Source organism: Lissotriton helveticus, chromosome 1_2 (genome assembly GCF_964261635.1).
Source record: "Lissotriton helveticus chromosome 1_2, aLisHel1.1, whole genome shotgun sequence".
NCBI lineage: Eukaryota > Metazoa > Chordata > Amphibia > Caudata > Salamandridae > Lissotriton > Lissotriton helveticus.
The window spans coordinates 408,489,163-408,516,922 of record NC_136058.1 but is presented as its reverse complement, the minus strand read 5'-3'; the positions used below and the strand labels follow the sequence as shown (position 1 = coordinate 408,516,922).

Genomic DNA, 27,760 nt, shown 5'->3' with positions numbered 1-27,760 from the left:
GTGCTTAAATACGGGACAAGATTCAAAGAGTGGCAACATGTAAAATGCAAAAAAGCGTGCAAACAGAAACCATCCGCAGCGCGTGATATGGAGAAGGCTCAAAGGTGTTGCAAAGTTGGGCGATCTTACCGCAAGTGCAGTCAAGTGAGAGTAAGAACCGGTCACCGCAAAACTGAAAAACTGAAAAAGCGTCTGGAACTAGTGAACGCAGGGCGTTGAACCATTATCTACGTACCCAGTGTAAAAATAGAAAGAGGACGAGGGCAATGCAAGTGAGTGCGACCAATAAAGTAGAAAGGAACACGAAAAAAGTAAACACAATAAAACCAACATAAAAAAGACCAGCATAAAAAAAGAGAAAGAAACAGAAACATATGTAAAGAAAAAAATGGGAAAAGAAAAGAAAAGCAAAGAAAAAACTAAGAAAAATGGCCGGCCTACTGGAATGAAAATGCCAGTAATCCAACCACAACATAACAAGAAAATCGAGGAATATGAAGGGAAAAAAGCTCTAGATAGGTAACAGTAAAGAATAAGAATCGAAAAAAAGGTGGGATCAATGGGAGGGGAAAACGGATGAAAAACCAGAAAACCTTTTTCGATTAAGAATAGAGTCATTGCTGTGCTGCAATAAAAGAAATCACCGGCAACAATAGCTATTCTCCCAACAAAATGTACTTTTTTCAAGCTAGGTTGGCATATTTTACAAGAAGGAGATAAAGCGACAACGGATAGATAACATTATAAAGCTTACCAACTTGTCTTATAAAGGTTAGTGGTACTTTTTGAACGACGCAAAGGTTAACGAAAAGCAGAAGTATCAAGGTAGACAGTGTATCCGCAATGGCGGACAATAAACTCTTATTAATAGTGACCACATAACGCCTAATTATAAAAGACCTGCTAATACAGGTGAACGACTACAGCGCATCAAACTGTGACTATGACATTGGTCTATCAAAACATTTGAGTTCTGCGTTTGTTCTTCTCGTTAGGTGTTGATCCTGAAAGATAAAGATCGATGGGTTTCGGGCTCGTGCTTTATACACACTTCAGGACTTCGCGGAACGAATGTCACCCAAACATCGCACCATGTTGAGGAGGCCACTGGCGTGAGAGTTTCACGCGTAAAATGGAGCGCCACGATAAAAGAACTGTTCGAAGAAGCACAGGGGTTACCAGCTTCTCAAAAGGGCATGTCCTTTGTTTAGATAGCTGTCCAGAGGGCCAGAGACCTGGGTGGGGCCATCAATGTAAGCAATGGCCCGGAGCCGTCATGGCTAATTTGTAACTCCTGGGTCAGTTTGCTTGTGTGGTGGGGCCAAAGATTCGTAGTATGCTGATACGGTTGGGTTTGGTTGTGAACATGATCCACAAACTGGCATGTGGACACTCACTTCGGGATCCTTGCTGACCAGCAGCACCTGCCACCCAGGACCAAACAAGCAGGACTTGTATAGCTGAGCTGTGTGTGCCCTCCAGACAGTTACAGTTGTGCTGGCATCACCGAGCTGCACTAGATGAGTGCAGGCAATGGAGCAGACCACCCCAGGGCGCGACAAACCTGGAGGTTCCCGGTGACAAAGAGTAATTATTTTTAAGATTACGGTGAGGTTGTTACCAGTACTTCTGGAATGCAGTATTTTCATGGAAACCTAAAAAAAAGGTTAACACTAGCTACAGTATGATTGTGGTTATTAAAAATGTAACATATGATATCACGATAAGCATTTACATGTTTTCTCTTTTTGCAAAATATGCTCGACTGTTCCTATACTCTCTACAGCCCATCCCATAATTTGTGTAGCGTATTATATATGTTGTTTAATTCTTTCTTTAAACCATTGGCTTTCCTATTCAAAGTGCTGTCTTTCACAGGCTGGGTCGTCCTAGCACTGTAAATATACAAGTCACTATTCCCTAGTGCACCAACCAGGATTCAAATTAGCGACCCCCCAGTTTGAGACGAAGACATCAGAAATCATAACACTAAGCAATTGACCACAGAATAGTTTAACTTGCATTTTCTCTTCATTTTAGATGTGTATATTATATTACAATTCCTCCCACTCTGCGCTGATTGGTAGGACCCTCGTCCAGCTCAAAGTTCTGCTGCAGTATATTGTGATTTTACAAATGAAGGCTAAAATAAATAAATGTAAATATCAGAGGCCAACTGTTTATGGGGAAGACAACAATATAGACTGGCTGAGCCCTGCTTGGTCACCCTTTCCCCCACCTCGGCCAAAGCCCATGCACCCTTGCCTTGAGAGACGGAACTGCAAGTGACTCTGGTATCCTGATTTTATTTTGGCCTCAGCAGAGAAGATTCTGTGTGCACACTGCATGACTAGGCCCAAAATTGACCCTAAGGCCCCGAGCCTGGCTCTGGGGACGTAGAAGGACTCTAAAAGAACACTGTTGGTGGGGCAAAGACTACAGTCTGTGTCCCTCGCCACCTACAGTGAATAGTGGTGGCAGCATACCATGTTCTTAGAGGTCACCAGCTGAACTGGCCATTTTACTTGTCAGAGGGTGGCCGCGATGCTTACAGGGCATTGAGTAAAGTTCCATTCACGAGTCATGACCATACCCTGCATTGGCATCCCTGTTTGAATTTCGAGATGTGTATTTATAATATAAGGTAGCAGGGCTCTATATTGTGTACACATGTGTATGTATGTTGTTACCAGTCGCATCCATGTTCGATTGCCCATAATCTAACATGGCACAAGATGGGCAACATTGTCCGCAATCCAGACGAGAAGGGTGTAACTTTGGACACAAGGGTGGAGGGATTGAGTCAGGAGTAGGACCGCCTTTTAGAATGTTCATTGTTACTGTGCTCATGTTTATTTATTTATTTATTGTGAGGGTTTTATATAGCGCGAACAAGACCCTTGCGAGTGTCAGAGCGCTTTACAAGTCAAATGTAAAAAACAAGATGCAGCAAACAAAGATATAGGTGAAACAGCTATGTTGTAAGTATTCCCACATGGAGGCAGCATCATCACCACCTGCTGTGAGCAGCAATCACCCTGCACAAAGTCCTTGTTTGTGCTGCAGAAGAAAATGGATGATGAAATACAACCAGGGAAACCAGTAAACCCAGACAGGGAAGAAGCATTCAGGGTCTAAAAATAACACAGAAAAGTGGGTCGCAATCCTATGGGCTTTGTTGTAACTGAAGTTCTTTACTGCCCGACACGAAGAGCTGCTGTTTCAAGATAGGTAGCACTCATAGTGACTCCCACATAGGCGAGGGCACATTGCCTGGTTTCTGCAAGTCTTCCGGGATGAAACTAGTGCCCCGGGCAGTGGCCTTGTGAGCTGCCTGTCTGATGAGAGGGAAGAGGAGACAGCCTTGTCCGGCAGAAGTCTGCCTGTCCTTTGAGGAGGACCAGCAGCAGAGCCCGTTGTGAGGAACGGGCCAGAAGGAACAGAGGAAATGTGGCAGAGTGCCGAGAAGTGAAGCGCCTAGGGTCCCCCAGTCTCCCTGACTGAGCAAGTCTGTGTAGAGGTTGGGTCTCACTTGCCAGTTCTTTCAAACAACAAGGAGGGACAGGTTAAGGACAATATTTACCGGGGTCCAATGTACGTGTCCTACTAAACTAGATACCAATAGAATGTACAGAGTTCCCCAAAAGAAAGGTAATAGATAAAGGGAGTGACTCTCTCACTGAAAGTTGTTTAGTAGTGTAGCAGGGAATAAAGGTAATCCCTTAACGGAACTAAGGATGCCTCACACAACTAAAAGGCTGGACGACTGTTGTCATCCTACCTGATGATTGTATTGTATCATCATTGGCCGCCTGCTCCAGCGACAGGCTGGCGGTGCAATGCCTGACGGGTAGCACAGAGTGCTACTCTTTGGTGGAGTTCTTTTGTTCCTGGCCAATAGATGCGTGCGTGTTAGGGGCCTAAAAGGTGAAGTAGTGAGCGTGAATGGAAGGTTAAAAGAGGTCAGTAGAGTCCACTACAGATTACTTTATTCCTGTGGCTCACTGCCTAGTTAAAATTGGTGAAGGGAGGGGTACCGAAGCACAAAGGTAAGGTGATTTGGCCTCGTTCAACCCTCGCCTATGGTGTGGTCAACATGTTTCATGCCTCTGAGGCAATTCTTCAGGACCTAAATATGCTCATCAACTAGAAAGAAAATTCTAACAATTTGAAAGAAGTTTCGCATACAACCTGCGTGGTGGATGTACCAAGGCAGGAAGGAGTCCTGCGTGGGTTCCCGCCCTATATGGGAGAGGAGAAGAAAAGAAGGACTAAATCATTCCTGGCACCATCCAATGGGAATTAAAGGTCAGGACTTCGCACATGGAATAATTATCCAGTGAGTGGTATGGCTCAAAGGCTCACACCTATACACAGTGAGAGTGAGAGAGAGAAAAAAACAAGGGGGGGTGGTACACCATGTGTGTCATGTGTCATCAAAGATACGAATACATTAATTCAATATACATAATGTGTTACACTCCATGCTTGTCACTCATTTGTGTTTCACAGCCAAGGGGTAGTGTAATTTCTAGAAAAGCGAGCCATTAGCAATTCAATGGGGGAGAGAGGGATTGAAAGATCACCAGGGTGTAACACTAGTCAAAGAAATTTTCTTACCCCTAATCCCTGGTAGATGGTCCCCACAGACTGTCCTTGTGGGGCCTGAGCTGTTAGGTAGTTACCTGAATGAGAGGGGGGGGGTTGTTTTTAGTATTGGTGGAGGGTAAAAACAGTGTTACATAGTCCTTTAGGTTGTAAGACCCAAAGGAACGCCGAAGGGTCCAGCAGTAAACTGCAATACAGAGTCCTTGTGATTACAAGACCCCAAGGGTAGCCAATGAGTCCAACCCGCCTTATGCAGTCCAGCCAGCAGTCCCCAGGAGCCCCAGGGGTTGCAAACCGGACCCAGCACGCCGAGGAGGCCACACTACTAAACAACTTTCAGTGAGAGAGTCACTCCCTTTATCTATTACCTTTCTTTTGGGGAACTCTGTACATTCTATTGGTATCTCACTTGCCAGTGTCAACTGCTAAATACAAAAGAAATGATTTGGAGACCGCAGAGGGGAAGAAGCAGACAACCACTGCTGACTCTACCATTGTTGCACTTCTGCGATAACACAAGCACCTCAGACACAAGAAGGAGATCCTTCCACTGCGACTACTCAACCTTCCGCCATGACTACTGGGGCAGACATCTTAACATGTCTTCATGGAGACACTGTCACACCAGCGAGCTGCCCATGGAGAGGAAATCAAAGGGACAGCGATGGGATGTCCTTCTTCCCCAGAGCTGGCCATGCTATTCATGGCCAAATTTGAGGAGAAGTTTATCTATGAAAACAATCCGTTCCCAGGGCCTGTGTTCTTTTCCCAAAACTAACCCAATTGGCCTATCTGGCCACAGGCCAGCCCCTGGTAAATGGTATCACAGGTACCAGGGCACTGTGACCAGAGAAGGCCTCTAAGGGCTGCAGCACTTATTGTGCCACCCTTAGAGGCCCTGTACCTCTACACACACACACACACACTGCCTTTGCAGGCTGCGTGTTTTGATGCAGAACAAAGTGAAGAGTCAACATGGCCCACATCCATGTGAGATATGCCTACAACCCACGGCCCTGGCCTAGATCAGCCACCCCTCCAGCTGGGTTCACTATGCCAGTGGTGAGGGTACAGGTGAATGAGCCCTGTACCCCTATAGTGCCCAAGTCCATTCTTGGGCAATGTAAGTACAGTCCTGCCATTAAGAGTATATGGTGCTGGGAGTATGTCACTACGAACTCCACAACACCATAATGGCTACACTGAAACCTGGGAAGTTTGGTATCAAACTTCTCAGCACATTAAACCCACACTGATGCCAGTACCTCATGTATATTTATCTGAAGTGTTTTAGTGCGCCACATTATATTTGTACTGGGGGATTAAAATTAGAACTGTTTATAGGGAGTCACAGACATAATCTCCTTTTTACGTACAAAGGAAATAACATTAGTTGTATTTTTCTATGTTAAAGCTATTATTTGGAATTTCTTGGTGGTATATATATATAATTAAAAGGATCTTGTGTAGATGTGATTGAGTAGAGTGGATTGAATGGTGGCTATAACCACTTGGTGATACTTTTGATTCCAAGAGGATATTTTAATTTCTACTCTTCAATAAAGACCAGATCTCCAGAGGATAGCGGACCTGTCCAGAAAACCTCTAACTTCAAGGATTTCGAACAATTGAACTCTGAAGTTCCGTCGTCTGACCTTCTCAACTCTCAACGCACCTCCCGGCCTGGCCACCGTGACTATAAACCTGTCAATTTATAAAGATGTGTTTTCTTCTTGATTTCAGTGTCTCAAAGGTGTCAGCTAAGTATGGTTATGGTATGCCTCCCTGGAGTTCACGGACCTACGGGTTTGTTCCTGGTATATAGAACAGATAACAGAGGGCGTCCCCGCCCAGTGCCCCAGGGGATCTGAATGGCATCTGAGTTGAGCCCATTTACGTAAACTCAGGCCATAGGCTGTGTGTCCAGCAGCTTCCTACGTGATCTCAAACTCCCTGACATACCAAGGCGCCTAAACGTCTCAATCATAGAAGACTGTTCCAGGGAGTCAAACCCCTTATCGGCATCATCAGCCTTCATGTGTGTGTTTTCCCGATGCAGCACTGCGAATACCCTCCGTAGATGAACCGCTGTTGTTTATGTGGGACAAATCCCAACTGTAACGGGGAGACAATTCTCTCTCGTAGGAGGGATAGCTGAGTCGCATCACCTCAGGCAGGAATTTATTTCTAAGCTTTGTAAAATTCTACACCTGACCTTCAGATCCCGGAGCCTTTCCTCCTCCTAGGGTGTCTATAGCTGCAACGATCTGTTGCTCAGAGATCGATGGCTTATGACTGGATGTGAGAGCCAATTAATATAGCACTGAATAACTAGTTCGGGAAAGAAGTGTCCTGGCGATAGTATAAGCACATAAGTATCAAAATCCCACAGCCCCTGAACATGAACAGAAAGGGTTTGATTTGTTTCCTGAAAGAACTCATGTTTTCTTGGGTGCACAGGGCAGGTGGGAGGGCATTCCATTCCAGGTACCTGCAGTCACCACAGGCAGAGAGCAGCCATCTATACTGATTTTTATAAACTTAGAGACTTTACGCCGCAAAGCATGATGGGATCTCACCCCTCAGCCAGCTGATACCAGGCAAAAGGCGAGGACATATAAGAATGAACCCCCTGATTGTACAGCGTTTATGACATAAAGTGCTTTATATTGACATCTTTTCAGGACAGGAAGCGGTTGCAATTTGACCAGTTTGTTGGAGATCGACCTTGATTTTATTAACCTCGGAACAAGCCCAACTGCTGTCTTTGTAGCAGCAACAATCTATGTAGGTGATATTCAGATATGCCTACGTATAAAGTGATGCAGGAATCCATTCTCGATAGAATCAGAACCTGTACCAGATCCCTCCTAGATAAAGCAGGGATAATGGAAGTATTTTTCTAATAACTTTCAGCAGTCTAAAGCCTGTAGAGCAGGTGATTTTAACGGACAGATGTAAGTCCACCCAAACTTCCAGTTTGCTGACCTGATGGAATGGGGTGGACAGAGCTCCCAAAGACACCGGCCGCCGCCCTTGTGCCATGAGGCTCCGGTCCCAAATACCACTATTTCCGTTTTTCCACTGTTTAGCGCCAAAGAGTTTGAGCTCATCCAATCAGCGACTTCCTGGCGGCAGCTCCTGAAATTAGTGAGCATTTTATCTGTATTTAATTCTAAACCAATGATTTGTCTACATTTGAGTAGAGGTGATATTGAATGGCTCCATCAGGCGTATTTTCTTCTAATCTAATGATTTGTGTATCATCGAGTAGATGTGATATCGATTATCAAATGACTCGATCAGTTGTATTTTCTTCTAATCTAATGATCTGTGTATCATCGAGTAGAGGTGATATCGAATGACTTGATCAGGCAGGCCAAGTGGGCCATGTAAAGATTGAAACGATTGGGGCTCAAAACCAGCCGGGGGGAGGGGGAATTGTCTTAGGGGTTGATCTGAAATTAGCTGATGCCACCGCTTGGGTTAGATCTTTCAAAAAGGATAAAAACCAAGCAGGCACTTTCCCCAAAGACCCACCATCTGCAATCTCTGTAGTAAAGTGGAGTGGGAGATGGTGTCAAAGGCTTCTGATAGATCTAATCAGATCAGAGCCCCCACCTCCCCACCCACATACATAATGTCTCTAAGAGACAGGCCGATCCTTAGAGTTAGAACTGCTGTGACTACTGGAGCAGACATCTGGAAGTAATGTCGTCTAAAACACTCTGATTGGCTGCAGGCTGGGGTGCAACGGAGGACAAGAGCAAGAAGGTTGGGCTGGGATGTGTCCCAGAGTAATTACAAGTGGCAGAGATGAACTCAAACATTACACCCATCATTTTGCTTATTCATAAATATGCCAGGTGTGCCCAGATGTGGGTTCCCGTGCTCGCTGCACCGCTGGAATCAAGTCGCACCCTACAGTCAAGGCCCAGATGAGGGCCAGGACGTGAGCCGGGGCCTTGTGAGTACAAGGATGTGAGCCGGAGTCTGGTGAGGACCTGGATGTGAGCCAGAGTCTAGTGAGGATGAGGATGTGATCAGGGCCTGGTGAAGACCAAGATGTGAACCGGGTCCTTGTGAGGACCAGGACATGAGCCTGGGCCTTGTGAGTATGAGGATTTGTGCCAGGGCCTGGTGGACAGGACGTGAGCCAGGACCTTGTGAGGACCAGGACGTGAGCCTTGGCCTGGTATGGACCAGCATGCGAGCAGGGGCTCGGTGGACCAGGACGTGAGCCAGGGCCTTATGAGGTCCATGACTTGAGCCGGGGCCTTGGGAGGACCAGGACGTAAGCCAGGGCTTTGTGAGGATGAGGATGTGTGCCAGGGCCTGGCGGACCAGGACGTGAGCTGGGGCCTGGTGGACAAGGAAGTGAGCCGGGTCTTGTGAGGACCAGGACATGAGCCTGGGCCTGGTATGGACCAGCATGTAATCCGGGGTATGGTGGGCCAGGACATGAGCCAGGGCCTTGTGAGGACCAGTAAGTGAGCCAGGGCCTTGTGAGGAACAGGACGTGATCCATTGCCTAGTGAAGACCAGGACTTGAGCCAGGGCCTGGTGCGGACCAGGACGTGAGCTAGGGTGAGCCATGGCCTTGTGTGGACCAGGACGTGAGCTGGGGCCTTGTGAGGACCAGGACATGAGCCAGGGCCTTTTGAGGACCAGGACGTGAGCTGGGGCCTGGTGGACCAGGACGTGAGTCAGCGCCTTGTGAGGACCAGGAAGTGAACTGGAGCCTTGTGAGGACCAGGACTTGAGCTGGGGCCTTGTGAGGACCAGGACGTGATCTGGGGCATTGTGATGACCAGGACGTGAGCCAGGTCCTTGTGAGGACAAGGACATGAGCCAGGGCCTTGTGAAGACCAGGACTTGGGCCAGGGCCTGTTGAGGACCAGGATGTGAGCCGGGGCCTGGCGGACCAGGACGTGAGCCGGTGCCTTGTGAGGACCAGGACATGAGCTGGGGCCTTGTGAGGACCAGGACGTGAGCTGGGGCCATGTGAGGACCAGGCTATGAGCTGGGGCCTTGTGAGGATCAGGACGTGAACTGGGGCCATGTGAGGACCAGGACGTGAGCTGGGGCCTTGTGAGGACCAGGACATGAGCTGGGGCCTTGTGAGGACCAGGACATGAGCTGGGGCCTTGTGAGGATCAGGACGTGAGCTGGGGCCATGTGAGGACCAGGACGTGAGCTGGGGCCTTGTGAGGACCAGGATGTGAGCTGGGGCCTTGTGAGGACCAGGACATGAGCTGGGCCTTGTGAGGACCAGGACGTGAGCTGGGGCCTTGTGAGGACCAGGACATGAGCTGGGGCCTTGTGAGGACCAGGACATGAGCTGGGGCCTTGTGAGGATCAGGACGTGAGCTGGGGCCATGTGAGGACCAGGACGTGAGCTGGGGCCTTGTGAGGACCAGGATGTGAGCTGGGGCATTGTGAGGACCAGGACATGAGCCAGGGCCTTGTGAGGACCAGGACGTGAGCTAGGGTGAGCCGTGGCCTTGTGTGGACCAGGACGTGAGCTAGGGTGAGCCGTGGCCTTGTGTGGACCAGGACGTGAGCTGGGGACTTGTGAGGACCAGGACATGAGCCAGGGCTTTTTGAGGACCAGGACGTGAGCCGGGGCCTTGTGAGGACCACGATGGGAGACGGGACCTGCTGGATCAGGACATGAGACAGAGTATGGTGCGGACAAGGATGCTGAGCCTGCTCTCCTTCCCTTAGAGAGGCCAGACTAAACACCTGGTTCGTCCTCTCTTGCAGGACCAGGCAAGGGCCAGTCCAGAGATCCAAGGACACCAGAGACTGCGGCGCTGGACTTGCACCCCCTGTTTTTCATTGTATTTCTCAATGAAACAGATAAAACTGTGTGAAATCTCCTTGAGAGAGATTCATAATATCACAGATCTCACTGGACTTACAATCTGCAGAAAGAGGCTGAGAATGAATGTCCTTGCACATTAACTGTTCTACTCTTCTCTGCCACGATGCCCCGGGAGGTACCAAATATTTATGTAGAGTGATACTGTTGGAACCCTGACGTGAGCCGGGGCCTTGTGAGGACCAGGATGGGAGACGGGACTTGGTGGACCAGGATACTGAGCCAGCTCTCGCTGCCTTAGAGAGGCCAGACTAAACACCTGGTTTGTCCTCTCTTGCAGGACCAGGGAAGGGTCAGTTCAGAGATCCAAGGACACCAGAGACTGGTGCGCTGGACTTGCACCCCCTGTTTTTCATTGTATTTCTCCCTGAAACAGATACAACTGTGTAAAATCTCCTTGAGAGAGATTCATATTATCACAGATCTCACTGGACTCACAATCTGCAGAGAGAGGCTGAGAATGAACGTCCTTCCACATGAACTGTTCTACTCGTCTCTGTCACGATGCCCCGGGAGGAACCAAATATTTCCGTAGAGTGATCCCCCGAATATTCATGCCTGTAATTTCATGTAATACAAAAGTGCATTCTGGGGGTTGTAGTCTTGATTACTTTACTAAAGACAGTGGTTTAAAAAATAAACTCCATGCTTGGAGGAGATGTGTGCTTTTGTCAGGAGCCATCTGAGGCTCTGTGGTAACTCCAGATACTTTTCAAAAACTTGGATTATGAGCTTTTAAAATAAAATGATATGTCTGGAAAGGAGCATCTTTGGGCGGTGAGAGCAGCGGCTGAGGCGGTCCACACTCTTCATACCAAGAGAACAGGACAGGCCTCACCACCTACCCCTACAGGGCAGGTTTCATCCCAGCAGACGACACGCCTCCACTCCTCTGCATCCTCTGCATCCTCCTGGACAGGCCTCAACCACTCTGCACCCCTCCCGGATACGCCTCACCTCCTCTGCACCCCCAGCCAGGATCAGGTACCACCTCCTCTGCACCCCTGGACAGGCCTCACCTGCACTTAACCCCCTGGACAGGACATGCTTCACCTCCTCTGCACCCCGGACAGGCCTCGCCTCCTCTGTACCCCCAGCCAGGAACAGGTACCACCTCCTCTGCACCCCTGGACAGGCCTCCTCTGCGCTTAACTCCATGATCAGGACATGCTTCACCTCCTGTGCACCCTGGACAGGCATCTCCCCTGCACCCCTCAGGACAGGCCTCACCTCCTCTGCACCCCTGGACAGGCTTCACCTCCCCTGCACCCCTGGACAGACCTCTTCCCCTCTGCACCCCTGGACAGGCCTCTCCTCCTCTGCACCCCTGGACGGGCCTCACCTCCTCTGCACTCCTGGACAGGCCTCACCTGAACTTAACCCCATGGACAGGAAATGCTTCACCTCCTCTGCACCCCGGACAGGCCTCACCTCCTCTGCTCCCCCTGGACAGGCATCTCCCCTGCACCCCTCAGGACAGGCCTCACCTCCTCTGCACCCCTGGACAGGCTTCACCTCCCCTGCACCCCTGGACAGGCCTCTCCTACTCTGCACCTCTGGACAGGCCTCTCCTCCTCTGCACCCCTGGACAGGCTTCTCCTCCCCTGCACCCCCACGGAACAGGCCTCAACTCTTCAGCACCAGCTTCGCAGACCTCATCACCTTTGCACCCATGGACAGGCCTCACCTCCTCTCCTCCCCCTGGGGAGGCATCACCTCCTCTGCACCTCTTGACAAGGGTCACCTTATTTGCAACTGCCCCTGAAAAGGACATGCCTCACCTCCTTTGCACCATTTGGACATGCCTCACCTCCTCTGTACCCCCCTGGAAGGCCTCACCTCCTCTGCACCCCTGGACAGGCCTCACCTACTCTGCACCCCCGGACAGGCCCGCCTCCTCTGCACCCCTGGACAGGCCTCACCTCCTCTGCTCCCCTGGACAAGCCTCACCTCCTCTGCTCCCCTGGAAAAGCCTCACCTCCTCTGCCCCCCTGGACAGGCCTCGCCTCCTCTGCACCCCTGGACAGACCTCGCCTCCTCTGCACCCCTGGACAGGCCTCACATCCTCTGCACCCCTGGACAGGCCTCACCTCCTCTGCACCCCTGGACAGGCCTCACATGCTCTGCACACCCCGGGACAGGCCTCACCTTCTCTGCACCCCTGGACAGGCATCACCTCTTCTGCTCCCCCTGGACAGGCATCTCCTCTGCACCCCTCAGGACAGGCATCGCCTCCTCTGCACCCCTGGACAGTCCACACCTCCTCTGCACCTCCACGGAACAGGCCTCAACTCTTCTGCACCCGCTTCGCAGGCCTCATCACCTCTGCACACATGGACAGGCCTCACCTCCTCTCCTCCCCCTGGGGAGGCATCACCTCTTCTACACCCCTGGACAGGCCTCACCTCCTCTGCACCCCAGACAGGCCTCGCCTCCTCTGCTCCCCCTGGACAGGCATCTCCCCTGCACCCCCAAGGACAGGCCTCACCTCCTCTGCACCCTGGTACAGGACTCACCTCCTCTGCACCCAGGGACAGGCCTCACCTCCTCTGCACCCCTGGACAGGCCTCACCTCCTGCACCACTGGACAGGCCTCAGCTGCTCCTAACCCCACGGAGACATGACATGCTTCACCTCCTCTGCACCCTGGACAGGCCTCGCCTCCTCTGCTCCCCCTGGACAGGCCTCACCTCCTCTGCAACCCTGGACTGGCCTCACCTCCTCTGCACCCAGGGACAGGCCTCTCCTCCTCTGCACCCCTCAGGACAGGCCTCACCTCCTCTACACCCCTGGAAAAGCCTCACCTCCTCTGCACCCCTGGACAGGCCTCTCCTCCTCTGCACCTCTGGACAGGCCTCACCTCCTCTGCACCCCTGGACAAGCCTCACCTCCTCTGCACCCCTGGACAGGCCTCTAATCCTCTGCACCTCTGGACAGGCCTCACCTCCTCTGCACCCCTGGACACACCTCTCCTCCTCTGCACCTCTGGACAGGCCTCACCTCCTCTGCACCTCTGGACAGGCCTCTCCTCCTCTGCACCTCTGGAATGGCCTCACCTCCTCTGCACCTCTGGACAGGCCTCTCCTCCTCTGCACCTCTGGACAAGCCTCACGTCCTCTGCACCCCTGGAGAGGCCTCTCCTCCTCTGCACCTCTGGACAGACCTCACCTCCTCTGCACCTCTGGACAGGCCACTCTTCATCTGCACCCCTGGACATGCCTCTCCTCCTCTGCCCCTGGACATGCCTCTCCTCCTCTACACCCCTGGACAGGCCTCACCTCCTCTGCACCCCTGGACAGGCCACTCTTACTCTGCACCCCTGGACAGGCCTCTCCTCCTCTGCACCTCTGGACAGGCCTCTCCTCCTCTGCACCCCTGGACAGGCCTCTCCTCCTCTGCACCCCTGGACAGGCCTCACCTCCTCTGCCCCTGGACAGGCCTCTCCTCCTCTGCACCCCTGGACAGGCCTCTTATCCTCTGCCCCTGGACAGGCCTCACCCCCTCTGCTCCCCTGGACATTTATTTATTTATTTATGCATTTTTATATAGCGCGGACTTTACCCGAAGGCGTCAGAGCGCTTCACAATAGGAACAGAAATGAAACATAATGAGAAACATTACACATTAACAGATTACAAAAGCAAACGTTACGTTACATAAGGTAATAGTGACAATTGTGAGCAAACAAAATACATGAGGTAGTAAAAATTGTGAGCAACCAAAAATACATGAGGTAGTAAAAAGTGCACAGGAGGAAAAAGTGACAAGTGTGCGGTTACAAGAGAAAACAAAGTATCATTTGAGGTATAATACTGCAAAAGGTGCTAGACACTCATGCACAAAAAGCGTTACGTAGGCAAAGGTGGCACTTGTGCAGGTAACAAAGGTAGAACATGTGAGAGGTAGCAAACCGTGTGTTACCAGGGCAAAGTGGTGTGTGCATGTTACAAAAGGGCACCAAACACAAGTACATGGAGAACACGACAAACAGCCAGACACACCAACCACAAGAATACACTGGGAAGGCACTTCCATGGTCATGTGAGGTAGAAATTTTCAGTAGTGGGAAGTCTTCCTCCAAATAACATGAGGGCGTGAATTACTTTTGGAGGTGTCTCTGGAGGAGGAGAACTTTGAGGTCCCTTTTGAAGGCCTGGGAGGAGGCGGTGGTCCGGAGCTGAGGCGGCAAAGAGTTCCAGATTCTCACTGCGTTGCCTGAAAAGGATTGGGCCATTGTTCTCTCCTTCTTGAAAGTGGGAGGTTCAAGCAGTAGATTTTCCGCATTGCGTGAAGGTCTAGAGCCTCCAGAGAGTTTCAGTTTATTCGCCAGGTAGCGAGGAGAGGAGGAGTGCAAGGCTTTGTGGGTGATACAAGCGGTCTTGTAGATACCTCTAGCCTCAAAGGGAAGCCAGCGGAGTGTAGATAACATCTGTGTGATGTGATCGCTTCTTTTGGCCCCATAAATGAAACGAGCTGCTGAATGGAAAACAGACTTAAGTGGGGACAGGTGAGATTTGGAGAGGCCAGTAAGAAGAGAATTGCAGTAGTCTAGTCTGGAGAGGACCAGTGATTGCACCAGGGTTATAAGGTCCTGCTCCGGGAAGAAGCGTCGTATTCCCCAAAGAAGGCGCAGTTGGTAACGCGCAGATTTTGCAGTAGAATTGATGTGGGGAGTTAGAATGAGTTTTTTGTCGAGAATGACACCAAGGGATGAGGAGAGAGTGAGGAGGAGAAGAGGAGGAATTCAGTTTTGGAGGGATTCAGAATCAATTGATGAGTTGACATCCAGTTTTGGATGGAGTCGAGAGTGGAGCTTAGGATGGAGAGATCATGAGTGGAGGCAACCTTGAGGTAGAGTTGAGTGTCGTCTGCATAGAGATGATAGTGAATCCCGGATTTTCTTAGGAGGTTTCCCAGTGGTTCTAAGTAGAGATTGAACAATGTGGGTGCAAGTATAGAGCCTTGGGGAACACCTTGACCCACCGCCACAGGAGAAGAGAGACTATTCGCTATTTTGATCATTTGAGATCTGTCAGAGAGGAAGGAAGCAAACCATTTAAGCACAGTGCCCTCGATGCCCATTCTCTGTTGAAGGATATTGAGGAGGGTGTTGTGATTGACAGTGTCAAAGGCTGCAGAAAGGTCAAAGAGAATTAGCAGACAGGACCCCCCTGAGTCGAGTATCCTCAGCGCATCATCAACACTTGCAGGAGGGCTGTTTCAGTGCTGCAGTTTTGGATGAAGCCGGACTGACAATTGTCAAGAAGATTATTGTCCTTGATATGACGAGAGAGTTGTTTTGCTACACATCTTTCTGTGATCTTCGCAAGAAAGGGAAGGTTAGTGATGGGGCGGAAGTTGTTGAGGTCCTTCGCATCAGCAGTGGGCTTTTTAAGCAGAGGGGTGACCTGCCCAGTTTTGAAGGCGACAGGAAGGGAGCCTTGCCAGAGGGAGAGGTTGATCAGAGTGGTCCAATAGGAAAGGGAATGGGTATAGAAGTCAACGGCAAAGGCATTGGGGATAGGGTCAAGAGAATGGTTGGAGGGCTTTGTTTCGCGTATGCACTTGAGAAGGGCATCTTCAGATATGAGGTCAAAGTTCTGCCAAATGGCTAAGGATTTGCGCTCCTCTGGAGGTGTAGGATGAGCGACCTGATCCACAAGTGATTTCACTTTTTCATCGAAGAAAGTAGCGAAATCCGCTGCTCTCTTAGTAGAATCCTCCACGTCGGAGGATGTGGGAGAGCAGCTCGGAATCTTGATGAGATCGAATAGTTTTTTGGGTCTATTTTTGGCGGAGTCAAGGAGGGTTTTGAAGTGCGCCGCTTTCTCAAGGAAGATATGCTTGTGGTACTTTGATCTTGCTGTGCGAAGCATGGCTAAATTGTCTGTGGAGGGCACTTGCCTCCAATGCTTCTCCAGGAATCTTAGCTGCTTCCTTTCCTCATAAAGGGATTTGTTGAACCAAGGTGCTGAGGGAGTGGGCCTGATCCTTTTGCTTTTGAGTGGAGCGTGAGATCGTCAACAGCTATGTTCGGGTCTAGCTTTGGGAGTGAAAGCAAAGCTGATTCACAGAGGGGACCGACATCAATATTTTTGGCATCACGGAACCAGGAGATGGCCTTCTTGGGTTGGCCAAGAGTTATAGAGTGTGAAAGTTGGAGAGAGAATGGGATGAGGTGGTGGTCAGACCAATCTACATGAATTGGGGTAGTGGTAGACAGTATGCCTGCTTTAAAAATAACAAGGTCCAGGATTGCGCCCATAGAGTGGGTTGGTTCAATGCAGTGTTGGATAAGATTACTAGCCCACACCACCTCCCTTGAGTAAGCCCCAGACTGCTCTGCAACGCTACCCTCTGAGAGTCAGGCGCTGCTCTAGGGTGTTTGGTTCCCAGTGAAGGACAAATGTGTCATGTTATTTGTGCAGGCCTCACAGATACTGCCTCGTTTTCCAACATTGGTTGGACAGGCCTCTCTTCCTCTGCACCCCTGGACCGGCCTCACCTCCTCTGCTCCCCACTCAGGCTCAGCAGAAGGAAGATCCCTGGATGAATAAATTGTGAGTTAGCAGCTCTCCTACCTGAGCAGAAACCTGTCCAGGCTCTCTCCTCCTCCTGGGGTGCAGATCTGGGGTCTGTGAGGGTCTGTAGATGAAGGTAACTGCCCACCAGACAGGGCTCCTTCCTTATCTGCTGCAGGCTGAACACACCAGGTGAGGCCGGAAGTGACGTCACCACTGCTGCTGGTGCTGTCTCTGCTGCCGCTGACCCGGAAGAGGAAACCCTTCTCCCTTTCATATAATGTGCAGCTCAGTGGGTTTCATCAGCCGGCGACGAGCGCCCTCTGGTGGCCGCTGACGGAACCACCGCCTCCAGGCTCACAAAAACAAGCACTGGTGCCTGTAAAGACCTGGGATTTCAGATGTCACAGACGTGAATGTTTTTAAGGGTCAGACAGTTCTAGTACAGGGCCTCACACTTGGTTGCTGTAAAAAAAGTATTTATAGCTTCACTTCAGATGAGCATCTTCGAAACACTGACGTAAAGGACTTAAGAGTATTTACAGAAAGGTAACAACTGGAATTGGCAGTCTGTATTTCAACGAATATATCTGTATTTCAAAGAATATATCAGAATATCAGTCAGTTTTCCAATTAAACTGGGCAGCTTATTTATTTTCTTAAATAATTTATTTGCAGTTTTTCAAATCCCCAACATACTAGATAGCAAAGTAAACAGAGGTAAATACCATGGAGTTTTAAACACCAGATCAGTGACAATGAGGCATAGGTCATGTGTCAAAGCGACAATTGAAGGAACAGCTTATTTCTAATATTCCTATGTCTGTGGCTTATTCCTTATATTTAATTCGGTTTTATATTCTCAAACAAGACTGAATTGTAGGTTCTAATTAGGTTTTGAGTTTCTGGTTTAAGAGTACAACTGTCTCCTAAAATATTAAGATACCGGCCTCTTCCAAGCTTTGTTTTTTTGTCTACAGTAACCACCTCCCTCTCTCAACAAAGATTCACTGACAACAAATTAAGCAATATATCTTTGAAACATTAATTCCTAAGATAGGGAAACCAAGTGTGAACCAGAAATGTACATTGTATCCTAAAAATTATTGGGTGTTACTGGCCTGAAGAACAGGGCAGGGGCATTTCACTACTCTAAAATATTCTACTCCTTCACATAGGCCCCTATATCATAGTACGCTTGTCATCAATACACCGCTGATTAGTGAGTGCGTCAACTCTTTGTAACATTGTCATGCAAGCAACCTTGAGTGCCTCGACAGCAACATTAATTTGGACGTGCATATATCAGAGCCTTCAAGCGTCACTCATCACGAGTGACACTAACACATTTGGAGGTCGTGCTGAGGTCTCACACAAACCTGGCCCATTCTTCCAAACTATGGGGATTAACTAGAACTTCACACATGACTATTCGGCACAGAGCAGAGCCTCTGTCCCACATTTTGGTGCAAAACTTTTCTCATATTTCACCATGAGTACTGCACACAGTTCAGTAGAATGTTACATTGAATGTCTATTTTAGAGAGACTTGGTTGTCAATCTTATCACTTTACATGTGTGCTGATCATGACTATAAATTCTGTAAATTCTCTTCCCTTGGAATTGTCAAAGTCAAATGTTAAGTGACTCCACTCCCTGTGCCTTTTTTAAAAACCTTAATTCTCTATTGAGTTTTCATATACAATGAGCATATTACAGGGATGAAAGTTTATCGATTCAGCAGAGTCCAAGATACTGTGTAAACTAGAACTTGTGAGAAGACATTGATAACAGGAAAAACAATAAATAAAACAACCCCTTCAGATAGAGGTGATGTGGCCCAGAAGATCACGCAGATGATCAGGGAAGGAGGACGAGTGGGAACACAAGGGGAAGAGACATGAAAACAGGAGAGAAAAGGCAGGGTGCCAGGCCCCATGGTCGCCCCCAAAAAGACAACTCCCACTACGAAGGTCTTAGCCAGATAACTCTTACCATGGTGTGTTAAATCCTGGAATATTGACATTTTGTGAAGCAGGGGCAGATGGGCCATCAATTGCGGTGCCAGCTCTAGATTGGTCATCAGGATATCCCAAACGGAGCCCCAGAAGCACAAAGTACTGTACAGTCCGCAGGAAAGGCAAAATGTCACAGGCGAGTGCGCCACACCGTCAGCACCTCGAGCACTTGGAGTCGTCTGCCGTATGTGCTTTATAGATGCACTCCGGCGTCCAGTGTAGGAACTTGAAATAACTGAATTTCAACCTGACCTCCTGGAGGAAACTGGTATGGTCTTTCCAAGGGTCGTGCCCGTCCTGCTCAGACAGTGAGAGGCCAAGCCTTTGTGCCCACAATTAGCATAAAGTGTGGGCAGTGGTGCTCGAAAAAAGGCTGTCCACAGCTGTAACATACAATCCCACCATAGTGTCTGTTAGACCTGGCACCATTGGCGTGGGTCTCCCAGCCATTTTTTGCTTTTGCCTCAGGTGTTTTTACTGGTGTTAGATGCTTTGGGCATTGTGCCACTGCTGTCCAGTGCCACAGTGCGAGTGCTCCCTACTATAAATTGATATATTGATTAGTGGTTCCATTATTGGATATTTGTTTTAGTTGTCAGACCCTAGTACAGTGCACTGAGTGTGTCCAAGGCGTGTAAATCCAAATGCCGCTAGTGGGCTTGCAGTACTGGTTGTGCCACCCACAGAAGCAGCCTTGTAAAATGTGTCTAAGGTCTGCCATTGCAGAGCCTGCGTGCAGTCTGGTACTGTCATGTTGACTGGGCAAGTGCACCCACTTGGCAGTCCCTAAAGCTTCCCTTGTCTTCATATTAGTCGCCCCTATGGTAGGCCCAAGAGCAGGGTGCATTGTAAGTATAAGGTAGGACAAGCCCTGATATGTGTGGCATGTCCTATTAGTGAATTACATCCATTTTTCATTTTTTACTATTGCAACACTGCCTGTTCTCCATAGACCAGATTGGGCTGCTGGATTAAAACATGTTTATAATACTAGCAGACTCAAGGAACATGGTAGAAATTCGCGTTTAGTATGCCTGAACTCAGAATAATAAAATACATCTTTTAGTGAAGTTTATTTTAATATTCTGTGTTTGCAATACCACTTTTCGAAAATAGGTATGTGCTCGCCTAACCATTTGCACCCGCCTCTGGGAGGTTGTATATTTCTTCGTCTGGTTTCTGTGAGCGACAGGGCTGGGGGATTTCAAGAGACAGGCTGGGGCAGCCCGGTGGTGAATAGGGAGATCTGCATCTAGATCGGAGGGAGAAGTTGCACCTGGGACCTAAATAGGGCTGGGCCTTCCCTCTACAATGCCGGCTCCACCCCCGTGGTGCGTCTGATGTCTCTGCCCTGCACACCGAAAGAAGAGAAGGAAGACTGTTAACAAAGTGCTCCAGGACTGTACTTGCCTTCCACAATGCTGGCTACACCTCCTGTGGGGCATCTGATGTGCCTTCACTGCGCTGTGAAAGGAAAGGAGAGGTCTGGTAAACAGAGTGCTTCAGAACTGGCTTGAACTGGGCACAGGCCCCTCTCCCCTCAGAGAACAAAGGATTTTGGGGTATGAATATTGGGACCCTGATCCCATGAGATTAGATCACTACTGGATTTACAAGACGAAACCTCTGCGGAGGTGAAGGAACCTGAAGAAACTGAGGAGAGACTATTCCCAAGCTGAAGTGCTGCTTGGAGGATTGGCCTGCAGTGGTTGCCTGACTGCCAAAGGGAGGAGAAAGAACGTTGTGCACTTTTCTTTCAACTTGTGCAAAGATCTCCAAGGGTTATGAAGAGAAATTACCCCCTGACCGAAGTTTCAGGACCAGTGGACTTCACCAGCCTTTGTGAATTGCTGCTGGAAACAAGTGGATACAGAGGCAGGGAGCTGTGACCGACTCTCACGACCAGGCCGGTGTCCTGTAGGCACCACATCAAGCAACATCCGCCTCGAACAACGCAAGCTTTGCGCTCACTGACTCCGTCCTGACGCCGTCACCGAGCCGTAGCCTGCACCGCGACATGCAATTCCTCGCTACACCAAAACGAACTGGTCTGACCGACGCGGTCACTGCTGCTGACTTTGAGTCCTGTGACCGCACCGAAGTTGGGCCCACCTCGCACGCTTCACGACGCACCGCCCGACTCGCACCACTGTCTGGACTGATCAATGCCAGCCCCCGAATTCCGGCTCGTTCGTCGCACCGCAAGCTGCAAGCACCGCACCGAAGCACCGTCTCGCCCTGCAACTCAAGCTTCGGATCCACTGACTCGGTCAACGGGCCGCTGCCTGCACCGCATCGAGGGACAACGCGTCCTGCAACGCTTCCTTTCTGCACCGTGACGATCACCGGAACTGGCTTGCACATCCGTGCCGACCACCCCAAGTAAAAGGTACTGTGACTGAGTCTGTCGACATTTGAGTGGGCCCGTACCGACGCGGTCCGCTAGATCTGTTATTTTCAACAACGCTGTAGCCGGATCAGGCTACCGACTCGCACAGAACCTTGATTTAAGCCTTTTTACAAGAACTCTTGAAATCTAATAGTACTGTGGATTCTTTTTGTCGTTTATTGGTCTTGTGGTAACTCTATATAAAATATCCTTATTTTTTATATAAAACCTTGTGTGGTGTCCATTTGTAGTGTTGTCACTGGGTTGCTATATCTGGTCACAAATGCTTAACTTAGAACGCCTCTGAGATAAAGCCTTGCTGCTCATGCCAAGCTACCAAGGGGGTGAGCAGGGGTTATTTTAGGAGTATAATCACCTTATCCTGACTAGAGGAGAGGGTCCCTATTTGTCACAAGTACCTATCTGTGCCAACTAGAGAACCCCAATTCTAACATTGGTGGTCAGCGGAAGGGATTTCGATTTTGCATTTGTGACTCATGTACATTGATTGGTGAACACTACTTAGTGAGTGCAGACCATAACGCAACCACGTACTTCTGATACTTGTTTTAGCCAGAGATCTCCATTTTTTTTTAAATCCTAGAGGAGATCGCCTACATTGCATCTGTTGATTGTGATTGGGAGAAAGAGAAACTAGAAAGTTACACCAACAAGCAGCTCAAAAGCTTCTGCAAAATGTTTAAAATTCCTCTGACCGGAGTTCCCAAGAAGGAGCATTACCACAATGCGCTCAGGGCCTGGATGGCAGCAAGGGATGCCCTTGGTGATTTAGTGGATTATGAGGATGCAGAGCAGCAGCCTGGGGGGACACTGGGTCCTGAGAAGAGGGATGCGCTCTCCTCAGAGGGTAGAAGTGTTTCTGCCCGAGGTCTGTCCCCAGAAGAGTTGGCAGAAAGAAAAGAAAGCAGGATGCATGAAATGGAGATGGCCAAGCTCAAATTGAATGGGCAACTGGAGCTAGGAAGCAAGAAAATGGCTCTGGAAGTTGAACTAGAAAGCTAGAAGATGGCACTAGAGGAAAAGAGATTACAGTTGAATCATGACAAAGTTTTGAGGGAGTTGGATCTGAAAGCCAGGAGCCTAGAGATTACTCCCTCTGGTGGCAGAACGCCGTCAGCTAATAGTTCAGCGAGGGGTTATTCGTGTTCAGAATAGAGTGGCGCACAACATGTAGTGGTTGAGTAGTCACACAAAAGGTAGTTGTGGTTGGTGCTGCTTGTACAGAGAAAACCCTAAAAGCTCTGAAACCAAAGGGTGTAGGAACTAACCCTTATGTAAAGTACAACAGCCAGTCAAGCGCACACAACAATTGTAAGGGTATAAGTGATCAAGGTAAGGCGTTCAAGGATAAGGTCACACACGATGTTCTTTCTGTCTTAGTTTTTAATTGGTATATGATTGGTCCTCCTGTCCAGGAGACACCAACGAGAAGAAGGGTATTGCCGGATACAGGAAACACCTGTATCCGGCAATACCCTTCTTCTTCACTACTCGGCACACCGCCGCTCGTGATCAGAACAGAAGGCATTACCCGCCTTTGTGATTAATACGAGCCTCGTACCCTTCATGCCTTTTGGTGCGGACACGCTACCATTCGTTTAACCCGACCAGGACCGGGTTGGAAGTATCACCGGTCCCCCGATACAACGACATTTCACACCCCAACAGCCCTGTAGAGTCATTGGGTTAACGCCCTTACTGACGAAACACGTGTCGGCTGGTTTTCTTTCTCGTTGGTGTCTCCTGGACAGGAGGACCAATCATATAACAATTAAAAACTAAGACAGAAAGAACATCGTGTGTGACCTTATCCTTGAACGCCTTACCTTGATCACTTATACCCTTACAATTGTTGTGTGTGCTTGACTGACTGTAGAACGCCGTCAGTGCCTGTGGAAGGTAAAGTGTACATCCCCAAAGATGTGGTCAAGGAGTTTTTTAAGAATGATGATATTGGACAGTGGTTCAGAGCCTATGAGGTAGCCATGTCTTCCCACCGGGTCCCTGAGAGAGATTGGGGAGCGGGGTTGTGGGGAATGTTCCTTAGTGAGGGGCGCGACACACTGTTGGACTTGCCTTCTGAAGTCAATAACTCCTATAGCCACATGAAAGAGGCATTCATGACTAGGTATGGTTTGACCCCTGAACTCTATAGGCAGAAGTTCAGGAAGTGCAAGAAGATAGAAAATAGTACCTGGGTAGAGTATGTCACTTTCTTTTGCAGAGCCCTGGATAGTTGGGTAAAGGACAGCAAAGTGAATGATTTTCACGGTCTCTTGACTCACAACTCCTCCTGGAGTGCTGATGGGGGGGCAGATCAAGGGTCTGAGGGGGGCAGATCTGGGTCTGAGGGGGCAGATCTGGGGTCTGAGGGGGGGCAGATCTGGGGTCTGAGGGGGGCAGATCTGGGGTCTGAGGGGGCAGGGGCAGATCTGGGATCTGAGGGGGGCAGATCTGGGGTCTGGGGGGGCAGATCTGGGGTCTGAGGGGGGCAGATCTGGGGTCTGAGGGGGCAGATCTGGGGTTTGAGGGGGCAGATCTGGGGCCTGAGGGGGGCAGATCTGGGGTCTGAGGGGGGCAGGTGCAGATCTGGGATCTGAGGGGGCAGATCTGGGGTCTGAGGGGGGCAGGGGCAGATCTGGGGTCTGAGGGGGCAGATCTGGGGTCTGAGGGGGCAGATATGGGGTCTGAGGGGGGCGGATCTGGGGTCTGAGGGGGGCAGATCTGGGGTCTGAGGGGGCAGATCTGGGGTCTGAAGGGGCAGATCTGGGGTCTGATGGGGGACAGATCTGGGGTCTGAGGGGAGCAGATCTGTGGTATGAGGGGGCAGATCTGGGGTCTAAGGGGGCAGATCTGTGGTCTGAGGGGGGCAGGGGCAGATCTGGGATCTGAGGGGGGCAGATCTGGGGTCTGATGGGGGGGCAGATCTGGGGTCTGAGGGGAGCAGATCTGGGGTATGAGGGGGGCAGGGGCAGATCTGGGGTCTGAGGGGGGCAGGGGCAGATCTGGGGTCTTAGGGGGTCTGTAGATGAAGGTAACTGCTCACCGGACAGGGCTCCTTCCTCCTCTGCTCCAGGCTGCACACACAAGGAGAGACAGGAAGTGATGTCACCCCCGCTGCTGGTGCTGTCTCTGCCGCTGCTGAACCGAAAGAGGAAACCCTTCTCCCTTTCATCCAATGTGCAGCTCAGTGGATTCATCAGCAGGCAAGCAGGGCCCTCTGGTGGCCGATGGCGGAACCGCCGCCTCCAGGTCCAGCAGGGAAACAAGCATTGGCGCCAGTAAAGACACAGACATGGGTATTATGGGACACAAGCATTGGCGCCTGCAAAGACCCAGACATGGGTGTTATGGGAAACAAGCATTGGCGCCTGAAAAGACCCACATGTGGGGGTTATGGGAAACAAGCATTGGCGCCTGCAAAGACCCAGACATGGGTGTTATAGGAAACAAGCATTGGCGCCTGCAAAGACACAGACGTGGGTGTTATGGGAAACAAGCATTGGCTCCTGTAATGACACAGACATGGGTGTTATGGGAAACAAGCATTGGCGCCTGAAAAGACCCACACGTGGGTGTTATGGGAAACAAGCATTGGCGCATGCAAAGACCCAGACATGGGTGTTATGGGAAACAAACATTGGCGCCTGTAAACACACAGACATGGGTGTTATGGGAAACAAGCATTGGCTCCTGTAAAGACACAGACATGGGTGTTATGGGTAACAAACATTGGCGCATGCAAAGACCCAGGCATGGGTGTTATGGGAAACAAGCATTGGCGCCTGCAAAGACACAGACGTGGGTGTTATGGGAAACAAGCATTGGCTCCTGCAAAGACCCAGACGTGGGTGTTATGGAAAACAAGCATTGGCGTCGGCAAAGACCCACACGTGGGTGTTATGGGAAACAAGCATTGGCGCCTGCAAAGACCCAGACATGGGTGTTATGGGAAACAAGTATTGGCGCCTACAAAGACACAGACGTGGGTGTTCTCACAGTCCAAGGACAGGCCTCACCGTTGCATGGTGTGCTCTTGAGGAGCCTCAGATTCAGCCCCTCATGACAGCTCTGCCCCCTCCACCAGTGAAATACCAGCAATGTGTTCATTTTTAAACTTCTGCAAAGGAACAGACATGATATTCAGGAGTGAATTGAAATGAGGACTTGTATTTCATTCAATGTGTGCAATGTAGACACAGCTGCTGCAATGAGGCTGAGCAGCGTTTCTAATGTTCCTGTTCCTGGGGGTGATTCTTTATATTTTACAGGGCCATGAATCCTCAAACCATAGCTGCCAAGGTTTCAGATTGCTATGTGTGACATTTTCATAATTCAGTGAAAGTATGAGTGACATTCCAATGACTATGAGTGACACTGTCTCGCGGCGGGCAAAATCAAGTAATGAAGATTAGGGAATCAGATAAATATCAGAAATTACACCCATTTGAGAAACAAGAAACTCCAACAAGGTCTTAAAACTGCAGCAAAGAACCATGGAAAGAAGGGCACTAACCAGAGACAGCAGCATGACTGCAGCTCTCAGACACAGAGACATTTTCCCCCTGAAATAAAACCAAACACGTAAATCCATGGAAAAAGCTAAATATCAGAAATGACACCCTTTAAAACAGTAACAAGCTTTGGAAAGACGTTGAAGCTTCTGCATAGCCCCTGGATTGCAAACTTACTAACCTACTGCCCCTTTCTAAGATGAATGTTACTTGAAGGGGGCCTGCTAGCAAAAGGCATGTGTTTTAAAACTTCATGGGATATAAATTGTACACAGATGATCAGTCATGGTAATGAAGAAATCCTTTTTAGAACCATTAAATGTGAACTGTAACTCGTCCAAGCATGTTTTTTAAGGGACCATTTCTCCCTTTCCCGTCTTCATTCTGCTTTTCAAAAAAGGTTTTTGTTTTGTCATTTATAAAAACAGAAGAGCTCAGGTCTTACAAGCATTATTCTGCTTAGGCCGCATGGGGAGAGCAAGGCACGTGCACAATCCAGTACGGAGGACAGAACTAGGTCAGGTGTAACATGAAATCGAAGTACAGAACTCCCATGATCGCTTTTAGGTGACCTCAAGATGCCACAATGTACTAAAGAAACAGCCCACGGAAAATAAAATGCAATAGTTTAGACAAAAACGCAGTCATGTAGCTAAGAACCGGAGTATGTGCAAAACAAGAGGGTTCGGTATTAAATACACTCGTATCACTGCTAAACAATTCCCAAGCAGGCCTCTGCAACAGGTTATGAAATAATTGCATAACATTATGATGTGAATGCAGAGCCCGCACACTGCCCAGATGAACAGAAGGGCCCTGCACACATTTGTTTTCAGAAGTTGCTGTCAAGGAGAGCTACAACATACATACTGAGCACGTGAGCTGTGCTGAATTAAGTTTGCTAGAAGAAACCAAGAGAACCCGTTTACTAAATAGATTAATTCAGTCTAAAAACAAAGCTACATTGGCGCAACTAAGCTGAATAGCTTAGATAATTGTGACAAATGAGGCCTCTGTCTTTACAACAATGGAATAAGACACCTACAATGTATTCGCATGTCTTGTAAAAAGAAAAAAGCTCTGACACACACGCTAGTTACATGATGAAAGAGAGCGCCCAACGGGAACGTCGTACCACACATAAATCAAGGACAATTTGCAATTAAAGATATTTTAACTTTTTAAGGAACTCTACAAATTGAAGATATTTTCCATTCTTATTGAACGATGCCACTCCAATAAGCAAAAACATAGCCGGGACTGCATAGAAGAGGGTTTTGCTATGAATAAGCATCACAACCATTTACTATTTAGTACAAACAACTCAGGTCACAAACTGGCACTGAAAGTATTAGGAACGGCAGTACTGGCATCGCGCTAGCGCTATTAATAAAATGTAAAGTACACTTTGAAGAAAACTGATACCTCTCGAGGAGCAGCAATTGTACGGGCCGGTCCTCGCCGCAATGACTACCTCCGACAATCAACACTCTCCCGTTGCTTTGCACCACATCAGGGTTTGCATTTCTCTGATGCTTTCTTGTTCACCTCCCCCTTCAGTGGCTCACTCATAAAACAAAGAAAGAAGCAGGTTGTAGTCACAATAAAGTAATGAAACAGTTCCATCAGGTGTGACCCACACATGGGTCTCTCACTCAGTGGATGGGGTCTGATGGAGGGGGAATTTCACCCACACAGGGGTCTCTCACTCAGAGGAGGGGGTCTGAGGATGGAAGGGGTGTTTCACTCACACAGGGGTCTCTGACTCAGTGGATGGGGTCTGAGGGTGGAGGGGGTATATCACC

At 49.4% G+C, this 27,760-nt stretch overlaps 1 protein-coding gene across 1 annotated transcript in view; it reads right to left on the bottom strand.

Annotated features, from left to right (window-relative positions):
- LOC144807980 (uncharacterized) overlaps positions 1-24,529 on the bottom strand; it is a 42,467-nt gene extending 17,938 nt beyond the window's left edge. Inside the window, exon 1 of the mRNA XM_078673561.1 lies at positions 24,488-24,529. The gene's annotated coding sequence lies outside the window, so the exon portion shown is untranslated. The remainder of the gene's footprint in view (positions 1-24,487) is intronic.
- Between the last annotated feature and the right edge of the window lie 3,231 nt (positions 24,530-27,760).